Source organism: Vulpes lagopus, chromosome 1 (assembly GCF_018345385.1).
Source record: "Vulpes lagopus strain Blue_001 chromosome 1, ASM1834538v1, whole genome shotgun sequence".
Lineage (NCBI taxonomy): Eukaryota > Metazoa > Chordata > Mammalia > Carnivora > Canidae > Vulpes > Vulpes lagopus.
In genome coordinates this window covers 44637946-44659930 of record NC_054824.1, presented here as the reverse complement: position 1 = coordinate 44659930, position 21985 = coordinate 44637946, and the positions used below count along the sequence as shown (strand labels likewise).

General features: G+C 33.3%; 1 protein-coding gene and 1 pseudogene across 1 annotated transcript in view; both read right to left on the bottom strand.

Moving 5' to 3' along the window:
- Positions 1–21985, bottom strand: part of EYS (eyes shut homolog) — a 1534343-nt gene that overhangs the window by 1195831 nt on the left and 316527 nt on the right. The window lies entirely within an intron of this gene.
- Positions 20029–20128, bottom strand: LOC121475442 (annotated as a pseudogene).

Genomic DNA, 21985 nt, shown 5'->3' with positions numbered 1-21985 from the left:
ATCATTAGAAATAATATTACTATTACTTCAAGTTCATGATTAAGGCAAATAATGTGCTCAAAAAATTGCTTCATAAATCAATGTTTTTCACAGTGATTTTATAAAATGCTCAAGAAAACTACACCCAAATTTAAATAGCAAAGAAAAAAGGTCCCTAATAAGATACATTTCTTATCTGTGTTCACAAGATTGATGATTGATAGATCTAAATTTAGAACACAAATTTTCTGATGTTTTGAATGTTTTCTATTTTATGAATTTCATATTTCTACTTTATGAAGATATAATCCTATAAAGGTGTCCTGTTTTCAAAAAACTATAGTAGCCAGGCACATATACCTGTAGCATCAACTGATAAAATAAGTATTTCTGTGTATGCAAGATAAACTTCTATAAAAGAACCAATATAAACAGATCAATTGACTTGATGAAGTTGGGCCTTCCAGAATAATCTTAGAATTTAATTATATTTTTAAAACTAAACGGGGCATATCCAAAAATTTCATATTTTTGTCATTTTTTCTAGTAGTTTACCTGCAAAATATGTTTCAGAATTGTTTCTTTAAAGACAGTATTTAGGGGATCCCTGGGTGGCTCAGCGGTTTAGCACCTGCCTTCAGCCCAGGGCATGATCCTGGAGTCCTGGGATCGAGTCCCGCATCAGGCTCCCTGCATGGAGCCTAATTATCCCTCTGCCTGTGTCTCTGTGTCTGTCTCTGTGTGTGTCTCTCATGTATAAATAAATAAATCGTAAAAAAAGAGACAGTATTTATTAAATAAGGGCATATGTATGAAGTAATTGATTCTAAATTCCCTAGTTATGCTTAGTCAAAAAAGCTAACCTTTACAAGCTGTGATACTTTTAATTTTATCTAATTTATGTATTTCCTGTTCACCATGCACAAAACCTGGCAGTAATTTATTTATTCATTGATTCATTCATTCATTCATCAAATATTTGTTTAATACCCACTCTTAACTTAAGTCAAGCAAACACTTATTCAGGCTAGCACTATGCCAGATGCTTGAGAATAAGCACATGAACAAGACAAACATGGCCCTTATTTTTTCAAGATTTTAAATGCATTGGAAAACCTAAGGTACTTTAGTTGTATTTTACTAAGAATTTTGCAAAATGCTTCTAATTTAGTGCAAATTTCTTTTTTTTTTTCTCCTTGGTATTTATTTATTTATTTTTTAGTTTTTATTTAAATTCTAGTTAGTTAACATATAGTGTACTATTGATTTCAGGAGTACAATATAGTGATTTATCACTTACATATAACACCCAGTGCTCATCACAAGTGCAGTATATTTACTTTTAATAATTAAAGAAGCGGATGCTGTTGATTCAAATAAGTCATTTTTTTTTCAAATAACATTTTCCCTATAAGATGTCATATTGTCTCAATGTGATATAAACACAAACACAAGATTTTGTTTTTGCTTTTAATTCACTTCGAAATTCTCACCAATCCCAGCCAGTATTATGTCACATCTCAAAATGTCCTACATTTTGGCTCTTGAGGCACCATTTCTTTGTAAAATGCAAATAAAAGGAGATGAAAAAAGATTCTAAAGAAGAAGCGCAATATGAGAATGTTTTCCTTTTCCAATGTACTAGCAAGGAATACATAACTGGATAGAATTGCTTCTGTTTAGAGGAATAAAAGGAATATATTGAAGTCAGTAAATGCATTTTCTTTGAGTAAAAGGGTTATCACACAGACATTTGTAACTTTAGAGATGTCACTGCTTTAGCCTCAGGGTTTTAGAAGGAATTTCTGTGCTTCAAGATGAAGCTGGCTGAGGTTCTATTTCCCCTAATATGAGAAAGGATGACTTATAAATGAAGATTTAAAGTACTGGAGTCAGCTTTGAACTAGTCAAGCTTGAAACTAAACTCCCATCTCACCTAGTAAAGCGCTAACTGCCAGAATGTTTTCTGGTTGTGGAGGATAAATGACAGTATGTATCAGCCAGAAGGTATACTATATATGGAAGTTAAAAGTAAGTTGCATCAAGTCATAAAATAAACATAACACCTTAGAAGTCATGTGCATTTTACTGTTCAAAACAGCCTTACATAATGTAGTAATTAGACTAAACAGTGTTTAGATTACTGAAAAACAGTTTTCATTTTCATTTGATCAAAATTTATTTTATCCCTTAAACTGAAGAATAGTGAAATATTACTTATACCTCCCTGTCCAGTTCTAACTTCTGACTTTTTAAGTGAAGGAAGAGCTGAAGACAAAAATACCACATTCAAAAAGAAACTAAAATTGAATTCTGAAAATCCAAATTATAATGAAGGTTAATATATCAACTTATTCATATATTATATTAATAGCAGAAGCTATATTTATCAAACACCATCAGCTAAATCAATTAAAATGTCAATTTTAATCTAAATGTATAGACCTTAGGAAATCAGAATTATTTAGTTTAAATAAAACATCAAATACATATTTGCTTAGAGTTAGATGTGAGACAAAAATGTGCATTCAACACATCCAAACATCTTTAAGTAACCTATAATTATGAACTGTGTATGAATTAAGTTTCAATGAATTATGCATATACAATAAATATGCTGATTGAATGCCTATAAAATATAATAAAGAGTATGGTTTTCTCAAAAGATCTGTTCTAGGACAGCCCCTGTGACTCAGCGGTTTAGCGCCACCTTCAGTCCAGCGCGTGATCCTGGAGACTCGGGATCGAGTCCCACATCGGGCTCCCTGCAGGGAGCCTGCTCTCTCTCTGCCTCTCTCTCTCTCTCTCTCTGTCTCTCATGAATAAATAAATAAAATCTTTAAAAAAAATTTAAAAAAATCTGTTCTAATGGTAATGAATATTTTAATTTGCATTTCTGGGTAAAGTAGAAATTGCCATTAAGATCATATAATAAGGTTCATTTTGTACTTTGATAAATAGCAAGGATTAAAAAAACTATATAACATCTGGAAAATATTTGCATAACCATTTCAAATAAGAGACAAATAATTAAAAAAGAGAAAAAGGTAGCATGCTAAAGTTCAGAATATTAGAAAGACTGCAAGGGAGTATAAAATATCTAAAAGGTAGAAGTAATGATACAGTCAAGGCATTGCATTGATCAATAAGAGTTTTGGCTTAAGATGATGCATTCAGGTGACATAACTAAGAGGAAATTGATAGGGTCATGGGAAATAAATAAAATGTGAAAAAAAATGTGTTTATAAGGATTTTCAAGTACAGTTAAATACATTGGATAGACATGGAATATAACAGACCTATTAAATGGATTGAATGAGCAGATAATCTATTCTAAGGAAATGGGTCTTTACTACAGAAGACAGGATATTGTTGCATACCAAAATAGCTCTAAGATGCAATCTATGTGAAAGTTAGAGAATTCCCAATGAATTATTTTACAGAGATTTTTTTAAAAAGGAGAATTTATAAGTTTTAGGAACAAAACTGAAACAAAGTGAAAACTATTTCATTACAAAGGGGAAAGACAGGCAAAGCAAAATAACAGTTTCTAAAACATGTGGTTACCTAATTATCTTTTGGAACTACCACTTACTTAAAAAAACAGAGTTTAGTAATTCTTAATATCTCATCTCCTCTTCCATATAGAGCAGATACTTTAGATTTAATTGAAACTAAGCAGGGATTATTTACAGTGAATCAGACATGGAGGGCACCAAAGGAAAAGGCAATCCTATCATCTCAACTGGGAGCAATTTAAAATAGCCAGATACAACTCAAATAATATTATAATGCTTCTGAAAACAGAGATTAAAATCAGATTGAATAAAATTAAAGATTTTATGAAGCTATGAATCAGTTTTGTGTCCCCATTGCCTTTTTCTTTAATAAATGAATTGAAGAACTATGATGCAGCATTTTCTTATGTCCAAGAAACGACCCCTAAATTCTGACAATTATTTTAGAAGTTATCTTAATGAAGAAGAAAAGTAAATCATTTCATGGGCCTTTAGGGTAAATGCAGAATTAAAATGACATACTCAAAAGATGAAAAAAGAAGTTATGGAATCAGTGCTACATACTGCTGTATTTGAGTTTTGCATCAAACAGTATGATTTAAATGACTGCATAGAGGGCAGCCCAGGTGGCTCAGGGGTTTAGCACCGTCTCCATCCCAGGGCCTGATCCTGGAGACCCCAGATGGAGTCCCGCGTTGGGCTCCCTGCATGGAGCCTGCTTCTCCCTCTGCCTGTGTCTCTGCCTCTCTCTTTGTGTCTCTCATGAATAAATAAAATCTTAAAAAAAAATGACTGCATAGTTATATCAAATACAAAGAGGTTTGCAAAAACCTCAAAGGGTGACAAAAAGGTGAACAAAATTATGTTGCTGTCAAAGAGAGTCTTAAAAAGTACCCTATAGTTCCACACTGGAAAGCCTTTTTGTTGTTTTATTTTGGAAATGTGAGGGAACTAGTTGAATGACTTGCCAGAGTAACACAGTTGTTCAAAAAAAGAGCTAGAAATTCATTACTGACCTTGTTTGTTCCACCAAATTAAAAATGCCTCTAAAAGATTCCTGGGGGGGGGGGGGGGGTGTGGGTGAGGGAGCAAGGGGAATTAAAAAGAGCCTTAGGGCATATTATAGGAATCTTAAAATATTTGAAGGTTGACTTGAGGAAGAGGTGTTAATTGATCGTTTTTAATCACTTAAGTCATGTAATTAGAGAGGTGGAATCAGAAAATGAAATTAGGAGGACACATATTCATTCCAAATATAAGTGAATTTTCAAAATGACTACTCAAAGATGAAATGAGCTACCTTTGGGAAGTATTGAATTATTCATCACTGTGGAAATGTTCATATTTAAAGGGGATAAAACTTTAGTCTGAAGTAGTGGAGTTGGGATTCAAGAATCATTGGATGGTTAGACTAAATGAAACTTTATTTCTTACAAGTCTCTCATTAAAATTGCACACTCAAATGACAGATTTTTAGGAAGTGGCAAACTTCGATTGGCTCTTCACTTAATTGCTAAATTCTCTAAGATTTGGGAAACTGTTAAAATAAGTCTTTGTATTAAGATTAAAGGATGAAGTAACATAATGTTTTATAACACTTTTATTGGAATCCCTGGGTGGCTCAGCGGTTTAGCACCTGCCTTTGGCCCAGGGCACAATCCTGGAGTCCCAGGATCAAGTCCCCTGTCGGGCTCCTGGCATGGAGACTGCTTCTCCCTCCTCCTGTGTGTCTCTGCATCTCTCTCTCTCTCTCTCTCTCTCTGTCTATCATGGATAAATAAATCTTTTTAAAAAAACATTTTTATTTCCTTTAATGGAGTTAAGGAGCTATTACAAATTACAAACCACTGTATATCTGATACTATTATATGTATTCAGGAAGCGAGTACTAAATGAACAGAGGACAACAAACCTAGCTTCTAGGAAAAAAAAAAGACTGAGGAACAACAGAGTAGTCCTTCCAAACTATTCAATTCTTCCACATCTTGAATTTTTCAACCATTTATTTGATTTTCATTTTATTTATTACACTTAAAAATCTCAAGTTTACAGAGAGCTCAGTTTACATACAGTATTAAGAAAGATAGGAAAAACTAAATCTTAAATAGTAAATTACCTTAGATAGCAAATAGTACATATTCATGATATTCTGTTTGACCTTCTGATTCTTACTGACTTCCTGGTTTCTGAATTGATTCATCTCTAAAGTACACTGTCCTGCACCAAATGGCAGATCACACTGTCTGCCTTCTCCTTTGGAGTCACAGTTTATCTCGACCTTGCTATTTGTGTAAGTATCAGATTGGGTAATGACCTTATCTGTTACTATATTGGAATCCCTAGTTATCCACTTGGCATTTATGGTCAGCTTTCTTACGACCTGGTGCTGACATATTCCCTAGACAATACTCTGCTGCTCATTAGCATGAGCGTCCTCTCTCTAAAATCATGGTATAACATAAATCCTCTAGGCCTCTCAGACACATTGTGTTGTGAAATTCTTATGAACTTGAAGCAATTTACTAGAGAAGTAATTGTTTTATCTAAAATTATATTTCAAATCATTATTTGAATACATGCTTTTTTCTCATTAAAATAACGTTTTCTTTCCAAAGAGAAAAGTCAATTATATTTTATTGTGTTTACAAGAGTGAATGACAATGTGATGCATTAACAAAACTATCTTTAAACATTGCAGTACTATTTGAATTATGTGAATAGCTCTGGAAGATTTTTGAAGATATTCAATTTATTTTCTGTATCTTTAATGACTTTGAGAAAATATATGTAGCTTGCATTTGAACAATTTAAAAGCAAAGTGACTTTTATTAATATTAATTTGTATCTCCTGAAGCATATTATTCATTTTCAACACAGTATTATGCACTATCATCATGTTTATTCAATGGTGATTTAAAAAAAATGACATCTTATATTCTAAAATCAATTAGCAATTTAAATGTAGTGAAAGATTAGTCAAAACAATATATTACTTTTCACTTTTTTCTAAACCAAAGAAGCTTAAGGACATCATTGTCTTTTCTACTTTTTAATGTAGCTATTAACAATACCCAAGAATTTATATGCATATTTTATTTCCTTTAATTAAATTCACATCAAGGTCCTAATTTATATTTATAAAATATAGATAAATATACACAGATAAATATATAAAGTTTTTGAAACTTTATAACTAAACTTTTAAGGAAAGTTTAACAAGAACAAATTTCATCTCAAGTTTGATTAATTCTGTATAGATGAATGGAAAATTAAGTTAGTATGCTGAAGCTAAAAAATCATGAAAATGTATATATAACTGCTAAAAATTATAATATGTATTAAAAAGTATGATTTCTGGCAAATTATGACAGCTTTTTAAAAAATCTGTTTTCCTTTAAGAGAATGTTGATAATTAAAGTCCATTGCCACATTTTTTAGAAGTAAGTTATATCTTGGGAACCCTGGGTAGCTCAGGGGTTTAGCGCCACCTTCGGCCCAGGGTGTGATCCTGGAGTCCGGGGATGGAGTCCCACGTTGGGCTCCCTGCTTGGAGCCTGCTTCTCCCTCTGCCTGTGTCCCTGCCTCTGTGTGTGTGTGTGTGTGTGTCTCTCATGAATAAATAAATGAAATCTTAAAAAAAAGAAGTTATATCTTGATATAACTTACTTCTAAAAAAGTGCAACTAATTACAAGTCTAAGTTGTTTTATTAGAACGTAATTTTAACAGGACCTAATTTATAAGTTATATTCTTTTAAATATGTGCTATTGTAGATGTGACAGATATTTAAAAATACATCATTTAAACATTGGATACTCAGATGATTAGGTACCATTTCGTTCCTGACAATGATGTTCTGTTGTTTTAACATAAGCTGCAGTTCTCAAGGTGTGGCTTTGAGACCAGCAGCACCACAGTCACCTGGAAACTTGTTAGGGAAGCAAAATCTTTGACTCCAAACCTACTGAATCAGTAACTCTTGAGGTGAGGTCAAGCAATGGGTGTTTTAACAAGTCCACTGAGTAATTAGGATGCATGCTAAAGATAGACTATCTGGATGTTCTCAACTGTGGTGAATATAAGAATTATCAGTGAGTAAATAGATACGTAAGTATCATTCTATAACAATTAAAATAAAGTATCTGGGGCAGCCCTGGTGGCGCAGCGGTTTGGTGCCGCATTCAGCCCGGGGTGTTATCCTGGACACCCGGGATGGAGTCCCACGTCAGGCTCCCTCCATGGAGCCTGCTTCTCCCTCGGCCTGTATCTATGACTCTCTGCCTCCCTCCCTCTCTCGCTCATGAATCAATAAATAAAATATTTAAAAAAAATTAAAAAAAAATAAAGTATCTGGTGAGAAGACCAGTATTTGTTAAAGCACCCCAATTTTAATGTATAGTCAGGGTTGAGAACTATTTATCATCTAACATTCAAGAAAACTTACTTCATTCCCTTTTCACTTCTGTGGAATTGAAGGCATGCCTGTTCTTTCATTGACCTTTTGATTGAAAAAAAAAAAATTCTGCCTCATCAACAAACTTTAAATCTAATGCCAATCTTTCCCATTTTTCCTATCCTCCTGATGGGAAACATACCATTGACTTATTTTTGTATTATAATTACTATGCCAATTTAAGTAAACTATTACCTGTACACAGATAACATCTTATTAGTAATTCTTAGCAAATATAACAGAGACCTGCAAGAATCGTTGCTCCTCTAGACCATTTATCTTATCACATAGTATCAGTTTCCTAATAAATATCTGGGTGGAGTTAATCACAGTGGAGATTCATCATAAGTACTCTGAATGTGCTGCTCATTTAAGAATTTAGCTAGTTCCTACTATACTACCATGTTATGGCATTAATCTTTACCTCCACAAATTAAACTAGTAATTTAATATGAGACTATAGAAGTTTAACACTGACACAGAAATACAGGCAAGTAGTAATCCTTAAGAACAGTACTATTTAATACTATTTAACTAATCTATGTAACTAAGTAACTAATACTATCTAACAAACTCTCAGTCACACCAGTGATTTGATAAATATTTAAAAAGTCTGAGTATCCTGGGACGCCCGGGGGGCTCAGCAGTTTAGCACCGCCTTTGGCCCAGGGCCTGATCCTGGAGACCTGGATAGAGTCGGGCCTCCGGCTCCCTGCATGGCGCCTGTTTCTCCCTCTGCCTGTGTCTCTGCTTTTCTTTTTGTGTCTCTCATGAATGAATAAATAAAATCTTTAAACAACAAAAAAAAAAAGTCTAGGTATCCAGACATTTTAAGTAGCAGGTCTCTTTTAGTCATGTTGTTAGTCATTACTCTAAACTCAGTATTTCTAAAACAATATCTAAGAATTAAGGGATGCATTTGTAGTCTACAAAATTATGAATAAAATGATTTATATAAGAAGTAGATAATCTTCAAATAATTTTTAGTTTACAATATTTAATCCTGAGTTAATAATTGATAACACTGTAATCATCCCATTTTTCTAAAGCAGAAATAGCAAATGACTTTTTAAAAATTTGCACAAAATAAGCTTATGCTTGATTAGAATAATTATTTTGCAAAATGTCTTCAATGTGTCCTCCAAATTTTATTTATTTATTTATTTTTTCTATTATTATTATTTTTTTAATTAATTTTTATTGGTGTTCATTTACCAACATACAGAAAAACACCCAGTGCTCATCCCGTCAAGTGTCCACCTCAGTGCCCGTCACCCATTCCCCTCCAACACCCGCCCTCCTCCCCTTCCACCACCCCTAGTTCATTTCCCCGAGTTAGGAGTCTTTATGTTCTGTCTCCCTTCCTGATATTTCCCAACATTTCTTTTCCCTTCCTTTATATTCCCTTTCACTATTATTCATATTCCCCAAATGAATGAGAACATACACTGTTTGTCCTTCTCCGATTGACTTATTTCATTCAGCATAATACCCTCCAGTTCCATCCACGTTGAAGCAAATGGTGGGTATTTGTCGTTTCTAATTTTAGAATCTACAAGGCTTTTCCTCCTTTCTTTCTTATATTCAAGTCAACACTAATTATTGGTACTTTTTTTTTTTTTTTTTTTTAAATTTTTATTTATTTATGATAGTCACACACACACACACAGAGAGAGAGAGAGAGGGGCAGAGACATAGGCAGAGGGAGAAGCAGGCTCCATGCACCGGGAGCCCGACGTGGGATTCGATCCCAGGTCTCCAGGATCGCGCCCTGGGCCAAAGGCAGGCGCTAAACCGCTGCGCCACCCAGGGATCCCTATTGGTACTTTTTCATGAAATATCTTTCAGGTATCTTTTATTGTAAGCCTCATAGTATTATACTCACAATTTAATTCAGTGCTAACACTTTATATTTTTTTGCCTCCTGTTTCTCTCACCCATCCTAAATGCAGATGTTGAATGATTTTCAAAAAGTAATTCTTGAGGCACCAATGTGGCTCAGTCAGTTAAACGTCTGACTCTTGATTTCAGCTCAGGTCATGATCTCAAGATTGTGAGATTGAGCACCACATGGGGCTTTGTGCTGGGTATGGACCTGCTTATGATTCTCTCTCTCCCTCTCCCTCTGTCCCTCCTCATCCTCGCTCCAGCTCCGTCTCTAGCTCCCTAATTAAAACAAAAACAAAAACAAAAAAAACCAAATTAATAATTCTTCCCATCATGAAATTAATCAAATAAAAGACCAGCTATGTTAAATTAATATCTTCAGGTTTGCATGCAAATTTCTTTAATGCTCAGTATTAGTTCATTTCTCACTAACTCACTTCATATTCTTTTACTTTCTTCCTCTCCTACAATGTATGTCTCAACTTCACCTTGTCTAACATTATCCTATATTCATAGTGATATAGGAATGAGTTAGGGGCGGATGGGGCTAGGCAGGAAAAGATAAGGGAAAGGTCCCAATGTCAGGCTCCTACCCATCCCAAGGAAACAGAGATAAGACAATAAAAACAGAAAAATAAATCTGACTCCCTTACTCCAAATCGTTAGGGAGTATTCTGCTTTAATGGCTATTAGACTCACAGAAACCCCAGATGTAAAGAAATACTATGGAGGAGATATTAACCAGAGAGATGGGAACACCTTGTTTGTGCTCATGATATTTACAAAAAAAAGCTTGTTTGGTACAAGTCTACCATGTTTGTTCTAACTATAGACATGAAACATATAAATCCACCCTGATAGTGATAAGAAATTTTCCAAAAAATAAAAAGAATGTTTAAATACTGAATGAAAATCATGAAATATTCTTTAAATAGCATAAGAAAAGAAAGAAAGAAGAAAGAAAGAAAGAAAGAAAGAAAGAAAGAAAGAAAGAAAGAAAGAAAAAAGAAAGAAAGAAAGAAGAAAGAAGAAAGAAAGAAAGAAAGAAAGAAAGAAAGAAAGAAAGAAAGAAAGAAAGAAAGAAGAAAGAAAGAAAGAAAAATTTTCCAAGTTCCCTGGTCTGTTTCCTATAAAAGACAGACCATAAAAGCCCTCAGGGCAACTCTGTCAGGACCCCTCTCACTTTTGAGAGCTTTCTCTGCTTAATAAATTTCTATTGCTTTGCTCACTCTATTGTCTGCGAGATTCATTCTTTGACTCCCTGAGACAAGAACCAAGCTCTCCCATGTCAATAGGTCTGGATTGGCTGAAAATCTTATGAAAAACTTGAGTTTATTTATCAGCATGAAATCACAAATCATGTAGCCTATAACAGTCATTTTTATTTTGTTTTAAAGAATTTCAAAGTAATACATTTTTCTCTTTACAAATATCTAAAGACAAATATTATTTCTTCTGTAAAGACAAATATTATTCAGCTCAGAATGATAGCTTTTATAAAATAGATATTAATTTTGTGGGAGACTTAAATTTTCTAAAAATAAGATGAAGGACATAAATCACGACGGCATGTCTATGGGCATGCAAAATTCAATATACACACTACACTTTGGTTGCAGCATCTACACAACACACCTAGCTATGTTTCTTTTTAATGATTATTTTGAAAAAACATATTTGAAGAATTACCTAGAAAATGTGTGTGTATGGATAGATTTGCATGTGTTTTATGGAAGACAATAATTGTTAAACATTTAAGGATCAGACACTTTTAAAACCGGTTTATCTGCCAGAAGTCAGCTTTGCCTCTACTGAAACATAGTTTGTTCATTTTCTCTATTGTTCACATTCTAATAATACTGTATTTCAGTTATTTAGGAGAATTTAAAAATTATTTTTGAGTAGCAATTATTTTAAATGGAATTTCCAGTATACAAAAGAGTATAATTATAGTGATATGGTTATGAATTATATGGAGTACACTCATACATTATTTTTGCTTTATGAAAATCTACTTATGCTTTTTTAAGAATATTTCATGATTTTCATTCAGTATTTAAACATTCTTTGGCAAAACATAAATAAATAAAGGGAGAGAGAGAGAGAGAGAGAGAGGAAGGGAAGCAAACCATAAGAGATTCTCAACTATTGAGAACGAACTGAGGATTGATGGAGGGAAGTGAGCAGGAGATGGGCTAAATGGGTGATGTGGATTAATGAAGGCACTTGTGAGAAGCACTGGGTGTTGTTGTTTTTTTTTTTTAAGATTTATTTATTTATTTATGATAGACATAGAGAGAGAGAGAGAAAGAGAGGCAGAGATACAGGAGGAAGGAGAAGCAGGCTCCATGCTGGGAGCCCAATGCGGGACTCAATCCCGGGACTCCAGGATCACGCCCTGGGCCAAAGGTAGGCACTAGACCACTGAGCCACCCAGGGATCCCCGGCACTGGGTGTTATATGCAAGTGATGAATCACTAAATTCTACTCCTGAAACCAATATTATACTGTATGTTAACTAAATAGAATTTAAATAAAAATTTGGAAGAAACAGAAAACCTGACATAATATGACGTAGTCACACATCATAATCATTTTCATATTAAATTAACAATAATTTTAATGATTTTTAAATTGATTACATTTTTGACCAAACATATTAAAATAATAAAATAAACATTATTTGACAATGTGTTTGATGGGAAATTTAAGAACATGTATAACATTATAGCACACTATATAAAGGATAGGAGAGATGGGGTGAGACTTACTTTCCTATCTATGAATTCTGTCAGTGATCCTGGATTTCCTGAAGCCTCTAGAGTCATGGACATGTGATTCCTCCATAAGACACCATGAACCTATAAGTGGAGGCCACTTGGCATGTTATTTTTAGAGCCACGCACGTTATTGTTCAAGCTGTAAATTTATCAACTTTGGAGAGATTAATTGAAGAATGTTAAATCTTTACTCATACCTAAGGGAATAGAAATTCCTTTATTACCTAAGAAAATGAAAAAGATTTAAAAAATTGATTCATATATGATCATTAAAAAAATTAAAAGGCAGTGAAACTGGTAATAGCAACAAAAGTATTAGTATGGTAGTTCTTACAGACCATAGAGCAACATGATAATATCATCATGATGTAGAAACGAGTAGGGGCAGAGGGGGCTAGGCAAGGAAAAGATAAGGGAATGGCCCAGAGTCAGGCTTCCAGGAATCTGTGGGCTCCCATAAACCCTAAGGATACTGAGAGACTCCAGAGTCAGGCTCCTACCCATCCTAAGAAAACAGAATTAAGACAGTAAAAACAGAAAAAAATAAACCTGGCTTCCTAGTTCCAAAATATTAGGGAGTATTCCCCTTTAATGGCTACTAGGTTCACAGAAACGCCAGATGCAGAGAAATATTATGGAGGAGATATTAACCAGAGAGAAGGGAACACCTTGTTTTTGCTCATGATATTTACAAAGAAATATCATGTTTGTTAAAAGTCCACCATGTTTGTTCTAAATATTCACCCTGATATTGACAAGAAATTTACCAAGTTCTCTGGTCAGTTTACTATAAAAGACAGACCATAAAAGCCCTCAGTGGCAACCCTATCAGGACCCGTCTCACTTTTGAGAGCCTTCTCTGTATCTCAGCTTAATTAACCTCTACCACTTTGCTCATTCTCTGTTGTCTGTGAGGCTCATTCTTTGACTCAGTGGAGACAGGAACCAAGCTCTCTTGTATCAATCATAAACTGAATTATCATGAAATAGGGTTACCTACTCAGCCAATTATAGAATGGAACTTTTACTGAAGAAAGATTAAACATGAAAAATGCTCTTATTCAATATGTATAAGTGAGGTGAAATATTTGCTAAGAATTTTAAGAGTCTTTGAAAAAACATGGACATCAAATGGTCAATTTAATGAAAATATTCATCCTCTTAAAATTCATATATGGAAAAATACTTTTCTTGCTCACAAAATAGATGTTTTTCAATATATCTGACACATCAGGTTCATGCAATAGATATTGGGTAGTGTCAGGATGTGTGATACTAAGTAGATAAAAACACTCATTCATCCTCAACTGTGTAGTGTGAAGAATCACTCATTTAAGACTTAATTGAATAATGCCATGATAAAATTTATATATTAGATAGATGACAATGACAAGTTTTGTCACAGCATTGAGAATACATTTTAGTAGGAAAACAAACCAAAAGGTCTTCTATTGCTTTAGAAGAATGATTATAGGGATCTGAACCACATAAATGGTAGTAGGTATCAAAACTTGAGTTTGCATCAGGAAAATATAGCAGATAGAATTGATGAGACTTAGTAGCTAATTGTAAGTGAAATGAGGGGTGTGAAGGAAATATTACTCAAATAAGATATCAAGATTTGCTTTTTTGTAGTAAATAGACTAGAAATCTTCACAATGTAGAAATAATATGTTTTTTTGGTCTCTGTTGAGTTATTATGCATATGCAATTTACAAGGTAAATTATGACTTTCTACCTCAATTAGGAACACTAAGTAGAAAACAAATGATACATACTTTTGTATTATTTTTGGTAATTTCATTATTATTATTAATTTCTGATATCTACAGTCAGTGTTACAGAACTCCTGTTTTGTTTTTTTCTCACCAAATTGTTGAGAAAAACTCTTAGCAATATAGAGTCAACACTCATTATTTTTTTGGTTCACAATTATTTTCTCACAAACTTCCACATAGTACATATTTCAAGCCATTTTGGACTGATGGCTAAAATGGTTTCCACATCTATTCTGCTTGCTTAAACTCTTTATTCCATAGCCCCACTGTTCATTACATTTTCATCTCCCAGAGATCATTACTCACTTTCAAACTGAAGCTGATTTGTTGCAATATCAATATGAGATCTTTTAACCTCCACTTCACTTACAACATAACTGAGATGCAGCATTTCAGCACCTGTCAAAGGCAGACCTGGACCAGGTTTTCTGACAAAAACATTAACATGCTTTCCATTGCATTATATCTATTCTTAGGTCAAAGATTTGATTATGCTTGGAGTTTTATTATATTTTTTTCTTTGAAGCTTGATACTAATAATTGCAAACCTGCCCCAGGTATGCAAAATGACAACCTAATTATTATGAGTTCATATTTATGTCATACTCATCCCTTTAAATAATATAAGTTATATGTAATCTTCTAAACCATTTTTTATGACAGATTTTCAAGCTACCTAGGAATGAGGAATACCACCTGATTTAATGTCCTAATGATCTGCCCTAATAATTTCTCAAATCTCATGCCTGAAAAAGAAAGTACAGTAGAAGAAATGGAATTTTTATCTTGTAATTTTCAATCTGTGATCAGGCCTTATCAACTCATATTGTAAGAATATGAGAATGTTAAAAACAAAAACAAAGTAAAACACATTCAAGTTCCTCTGCTTTTCTGTTGTTGTTGTTGGGAGGAGGGGGGTGATTGGTGAAAGGGGATGTTATGGGAAGGGCCCTGAGGAGAAAAGTGATCTATATAGTGCCAAATAGTCTCTCCAATACCTAGAATGACTAAGTCTAAAAAAAAGCTAAAAAATTAGAACCTCTTCCAAAAATGCTGGAATGGCCCATAAAGTTAAGTAATATTATAAATGATTCAATGAATAGCATACATTACATTGTGAATTCCTGTATGCTTACATCAAGTTAATGTCCAGTAATTCAATTAAATGAATACAATTTAAAAGAAGACATTTCCTTAATAATGTAACATTGCAGTTTCTGGGTAAAATATATGATACTATTTATGGTCATTTACTCAAACCTCTACTTACTTCAGTGGATATTGCTTTATGAATTTTGCAGTAAGAAGTAAACATAAGCTCGGTGAAGCAGCTATATCTCTACCAGTTGCAGATAATAAAATACTTTATATTAAGTAGTCATTTGTATTAAAGTTGTCCTTCATAAAGTACTGGTGCTGTATATTTTTAGTATTTGCTTCTACTCTTATGATATGCAAATATAATCATTATACCATTTTACTGAAGTGTTCAGCATGTTTCTACACCATCTAAATTGGTGAAAATGAATTGTGATAGCATGCAATATTAATATGAAAAGCCACAAAAATTGCTCACATAATACAACTTTCATATTAGAGGATTTAAAAACCTCAATTTTGCTGTTGCAAACCTCTCCTTAGTTGTGCACATAAGCAGAAAGATGAGGTACTGAGTATTCTATCTCTTTTGAAAATAGTCTTCTCTAGGGATCAGAATGATAATAATGCTTGGCAAAATAATATTTTGATTTAGATTCAAATAACAAAATACTAATTTCAAAGATAACTCTATTGCTTTACAGCTACTGACATTTAGGAAAAGGACAAGATTCTCCCTATGAATAATATAATGATAAGTTGAAAATCTATCTGGTGTATAGAGCTATCCATTTCCCTTTCTGTTTTATATGGTATAATGAGTTCTAAAAAATTAAAAATAATAAAAAAAGAACAACTGCAGGGACTTATCATTGGGAAAAAATACTGACAGAATTGAGTCATAGAGTAATTCTTTGACCAAAGGTAGCATTCAAATTCATTTTTTGAATTTTATGAGCTTTTTTTTAGAGAAAAGCTATAATCATTTGCCCAAAGTTTTATTTACTGGTTTTGCCCATGAGAAGTCCTAGCTGAGCTATTAAGCAAAATATGAAACCAAATGACATGGAGTCCTTAATATCTGTATACATATAAACCATGAAATTCTAAAGGGCTATATCTTTCTAACTGTCTTAAAAGTGGAATTTTTATATGGGGACAAGAAATTATTTATGGGAGTTATTTTTTTAACTTCTCATATTCTGTCCTATGCTAATACATCTTCAAATCTTTATGTCACTAAATGAAAGACACAAACATAACATCTTTTTAGCTATTTGCCCTACTGAGAATTATAGGAGAGACAAAACTATTTACTGGTTTGTTTTCTTTTCTTTCCTATGACTAGTTTCCTCTGTAAGGAGCTGGGGGCCAGTGGATGCACATTACACAATTGTTAAGACAGAAGACATAATGCATCAGTTCTAAGTCAGACTCTAGTTATGATGAAAGAGGGATTGTCAATGGCAGCTCTGCTAGGTATACTGCTTTCTGATGAAAGAATGGTGCTACCACCAGGAAGTATTATACAGGAAAAGCATGGGGATGAAGAAGAAATGGAGAAAGGATAGAAAAGTCAACCTGAAAACTTTGCTTTGCCGCTTAAAGAATCCTCATCTGTAATATTCCACAAAAAATAGGTATAATAAAATATATATGAAATAAACAGAATTATAAATGTGTGATATATATGTAAAGCATCAAAGCCTAGACATATTCAATAAATGGTAGTTTTACTATTATCCCGAAGATTCTTAGTACAATTGTCCCCTCTCACAGGAAAAAAAAAATCCACTTGGCATAGTAAATGAAAATACATGGAAATATCAAATGTATGTGATCCTTATGAAACAAAACCAACTATATTTCTTTGGTTTTCATTTTTATAAAGCATCATTATCATCATAAACCTTCTTATTCCTAATTCTTAAGTTTCATGACCAAGTCAAAGGAAGGATGGTCTTTGCAGAAAGTCTTGGACTCACATCCTTTGCAGAAAGGATGGACTTTGCAGAAAATTTAGGTATCTTCACTCTAGTAATTAAGTTAATCTAGGACATTTTGTTCATATATTAAGTGAGATTTCAGGTTGGCTATAAGGATTACACAAAATAGTCTATAACCCTAGATGGCACATAAAGCATCATCAACTGTGAAGCTAACCTACTCTATTTCCCTTTTTATATACTAATATTAATAAAGAAGGTAATACTATCTCTCTTGAAAGGTTTTTTTTAAAGCTTTAGTTGAAGTATAGTTGACATATTAGTTTCAGGTGTACAGAATAGTAGTTCAAAATTCTGTACATTATGAAATGTTTACAAGTGTGGTTATTGTCACTATACAAAGTTATAGCAGTATTAATAACTGAATTCCCTAGTGCTGTGCTTTTTATCCAAGTGACTTATTTATTTCATAACTGGAAGCTTATCTTTGTTATTATGGGCTCTTCCTCTGCCTTCATGTTTACTCTCCCTCTTTGATTACACTAAGTTGCACTCGCTTCTCCAAGTGATTTCATTCACATTTTTCTGTTATCAACTAAGTGTTGATGGCTCCCAAATGCAGACCTCTAACCTGAACTGAACCTTTTTTACTTTAGATTTTATCACTTTCTTATTCTATTTTGCTTACCTTAGTCATCATCCATCATCTTTCCCTATAATGGTGATCACTCCCCTGATAGGAGTCCCATTATTCTATACACCTTTCTTTGGTATATACTTTACTATTTTTACTATTTTAGTGTGTACATTTACTATTTTCTCAGATCACACATTCTCAGTCAATAGGTAAAGTCAATTTTCCTTAATAATAATCCTTGAGCTGATTCCATTTCTCTGTGTAATATTCCAACTTGAGCTTTCATTATCCATTACCTAAAATGTTTTATTTAGAAGCCTACCATTTAGCATCTTTGCCTGAAATTTTCCATAAATATATATGTTGTACAGCTATCAGATTGAATAAAATATGAAACCTGGCCATATAACTCTCATTCTGAAAATTCAAAACTGAATTTCCATGTCTCCAAAACAAAAATTTCATGTACTTTCCCATGACAATTAAGGTTCTCAATGACCCACACTTCTACCATCCATGTGGACTTGCCACTCATTCTACCTGCTGAGATTGATTTGTAAAATTTACTGCTTTGGAGTTTTACCTTAGCAATATGTAGTTTGTGCCTTAATTTATGTTCTGTATTCCTGAAATTATTTCTTATCCCTGCTTCACTTGATTAATTTATACTTATCTTCTGTAATTCAGATTAGACTAGCTAACTAACAGTTTTATCACATGCTTTCAAAAAGATTCCTGATACTATGCTGAAGAGAAGGAAGAGACAGATATTGATATCTATGTATCACACCTTATATTTTTAAGTTATATCCATACTCAAGTCCTAGCATAAGAAAATATTAATACTAATTAGAAAAAAGTTACTGAGTACTTCATATACGCATGTGTATATATATATATATATATATATATGCATGTATAGTGATAAGCACTTCACCTGTATTACATCAGTTAATCTCTAAATAGATTATGAGTCATAACCTATGTTATCCACTAAAAGCTATCCTTATTTTACTTCCTTCCATCTTCCTAACAAAAGAACATCCTACCCTTCCTACCTCCTAAAATATTTCATGAGATAAGAGAAAGAGATCTGATGTTGCTCTATCTCCAGCACCTATATCAGTGACTAGAATATTTTAAGACACTTAAAAAACATTGTGTATAAAAACAAAAAACAAAACAAAACAACAACAACAAAAGCAGTGTTTAATGTCAGACTCTTCCTTGGAAATCTCCATTGATACATCTTTTTTTTTTTTTGCTTTGATTTTTAAATTTACTTAATTAAATTATGAATGCAGCTATTTCCTATAAACACAAATAGAACATACCATTTTTTTGTTGTCATAGTTAACTCTCATATATATAGCATAGAAACTGTTTTGTTGCTTTAATTCCCTGGACAAAATCCCTATAATCCTATTTATTTCCTTTGTTGTTCCTGTGTACTGAGGAAAGACTCATTCATGGAAAACCCTGTTCATTTGACTGAGCACATGGGCAGACATTTTAGACAATATGAAGCAGTTGGCAAATTACTTATTCCCTTTACATAATGAGTAACACTTAGCATTTACTGATCAAATTCCCCGTCAGCACTTCATTTTTCTTCCATGACTTTAAAGTTCACGATAACAAGTATTATCACCTCTGCCTACTTTAATTCTGGAAACGACAGGGACCAAACAGCTTCAGACAGCATACAGTCTAATTTTAATGGCGTTGGGAAGAACTTCAGTTATAAAGAAAAAAAGTATTCATGGATCAGTTGGGTTAAGCTAAATAATAGTAACAAAAAATGTAGTAGAGACCTACAACCTGGAGGGCTTAAAGCAACAAAGAGTTATTCCCCACTCTATGAAATACATTGTGGGTGTACATAACTCTTGGGAATCTATTATTTGTGTGAAGACTTAGCACTGTTCCTCAAGCCTTATTTTCACTACAGTCACTGGGTAGCAGAATAAAACACAGAAGAATCTCAGCTTGACAATTAAACTGATAAAAACAAATACTACACATGATCTTAGCCAAGAGGCTGAGAAGCGATCAGCTTGGCAATTAAGTGTCACTGCCTGAAAGTGATTCATATCACCCTACCCACACTTGACTGGACAAAGGAAGTCTAATGATCACTCCTAACTTTACAGGGATAAGGATGTGCTGTTCTTCCATATGCCTGGGAGGAAAGAAAACTGGATATTTGTGAGAGGTTAAAGTGCTCACAGTAGCCCTTAAAATACTAACATAGGGAGGACACATAGATGGTAGCAGAAAATATCTTCCTGTGTGATAGATACAAATTTCATAAGTACACACTTAGATTTGCAGAAGCATAGCTTTCATTTTTGTATAACAGCTTAAATGAAAACCTGATTCTGTGATCTGAAAAAACACCTGAGAAAGTCTTATTATTTATTTATTTATTTATTTTAGGTGGAGGAAGGGTAGGGAGAGGGAGAAGGAGAGAGGGAATCTTAAGCAGACTCTGTGCCCAGCTTGGAGCCCAACAAGGGGCCTGATCTCACAACCCCAAGATCCTAGCCTGAGATGAAATCAAGAGTTGGACACTTAACCAACTGAGCCACCCAGGTCCCTCAAATCCGTTAATTCTTAATCCTATTTGATGCAGGTATAAAACATATTGTCTTAGAGATAAATTCAGTCATCTTTTTTGTTTATTTTTCATAGAATTAATATCTAAAACTAAATTCAGCCACATTCCTATCACTCAAAAATTTGTCTTTTTTGTTTCCTGAAATGCTTAGGGGCAAAAAGACCCTTGGTGGGGTAAGAACAGCCATAATTAGACCATGTTTTGCATCAACATATTCATCTTGGTCCAGATGCCAGTCATTGCCCTTTTGCCAGAGTAAGACCTTACTTCATGCAGGCCACCTCCATATGCAATCCTCTCATTGGAGTTTTATGCCCTTCTCTCATTATTCTGTCATAAGACACCTTATAGGACTAAAATTATTCATCTTCTATAAGTCATGTGTTCATGCCTCACTTTCGAGGATACAATGAGGGAGAAATGTGTTGTTTAGGACTCAAGAATATTGACTTGTGATTATTGTGGTTGGAATGAAAATGGAAGGCCCTTAGTGATAAGGTCATACTGATTTTAGATTATTGTCATATTATAGACTATTTTAGTTTTTGCATATTATAGGCTATAAGTTTTAGTTTCTACTACATTTAAAATAATATATCTTTTTTTTCCTATATTTCTGAGTATTTCAGTTAGAATCTGGGGAGAGAGTAAATCACTATGTTTTCCTAAAGGTTACTACTTAATGTGTTCTGGTATTCATTTTTGCATATGTCCAGCCTGTATTTAAATGATTATCAGGAAAAAAATCATAAATAAATCATACATAACATATAAAGACAAACAGATTTATGAATGGACAAGCTGCTAGGTGGAAGGAAGTATAATAAAAAGACAAAAATAAACAAACAACAAACACGAACATGATAAATACAGAAAATGGTAATTACAGAGAAAGAAATAAAATCAGTAATAGGAGAAAAATGGGGAAGGGCTAGGTTTGTTAGTGATTTAGACTGAGTAGATTGGGAAGACCTCTTTGAAGAGGATAAAGCTAACTGAGATTTGAATGATACAAAGAACTTCTTAGTATTTTGAAATTTTGCTCTCTACAGTGAGAGCAGGTTGGTTTCATTTGAGATAAAAGAAACATTCCAGTGCAACTGAAGTATTCTGAATCTGAAAAGAACTATGAGATGAGTGAGAGAAGTGGACTGAGGCTTTGTTGTAACAAATGTTGGTAGAAAAATGATGAGTCTAGTGAGATTACATTGAGTGAACATAACTCAATTATGAACTGATCCAAATAAAACAGTCTGGTGTATTTTGTAAAGTTAAATGCAGATCTTATTT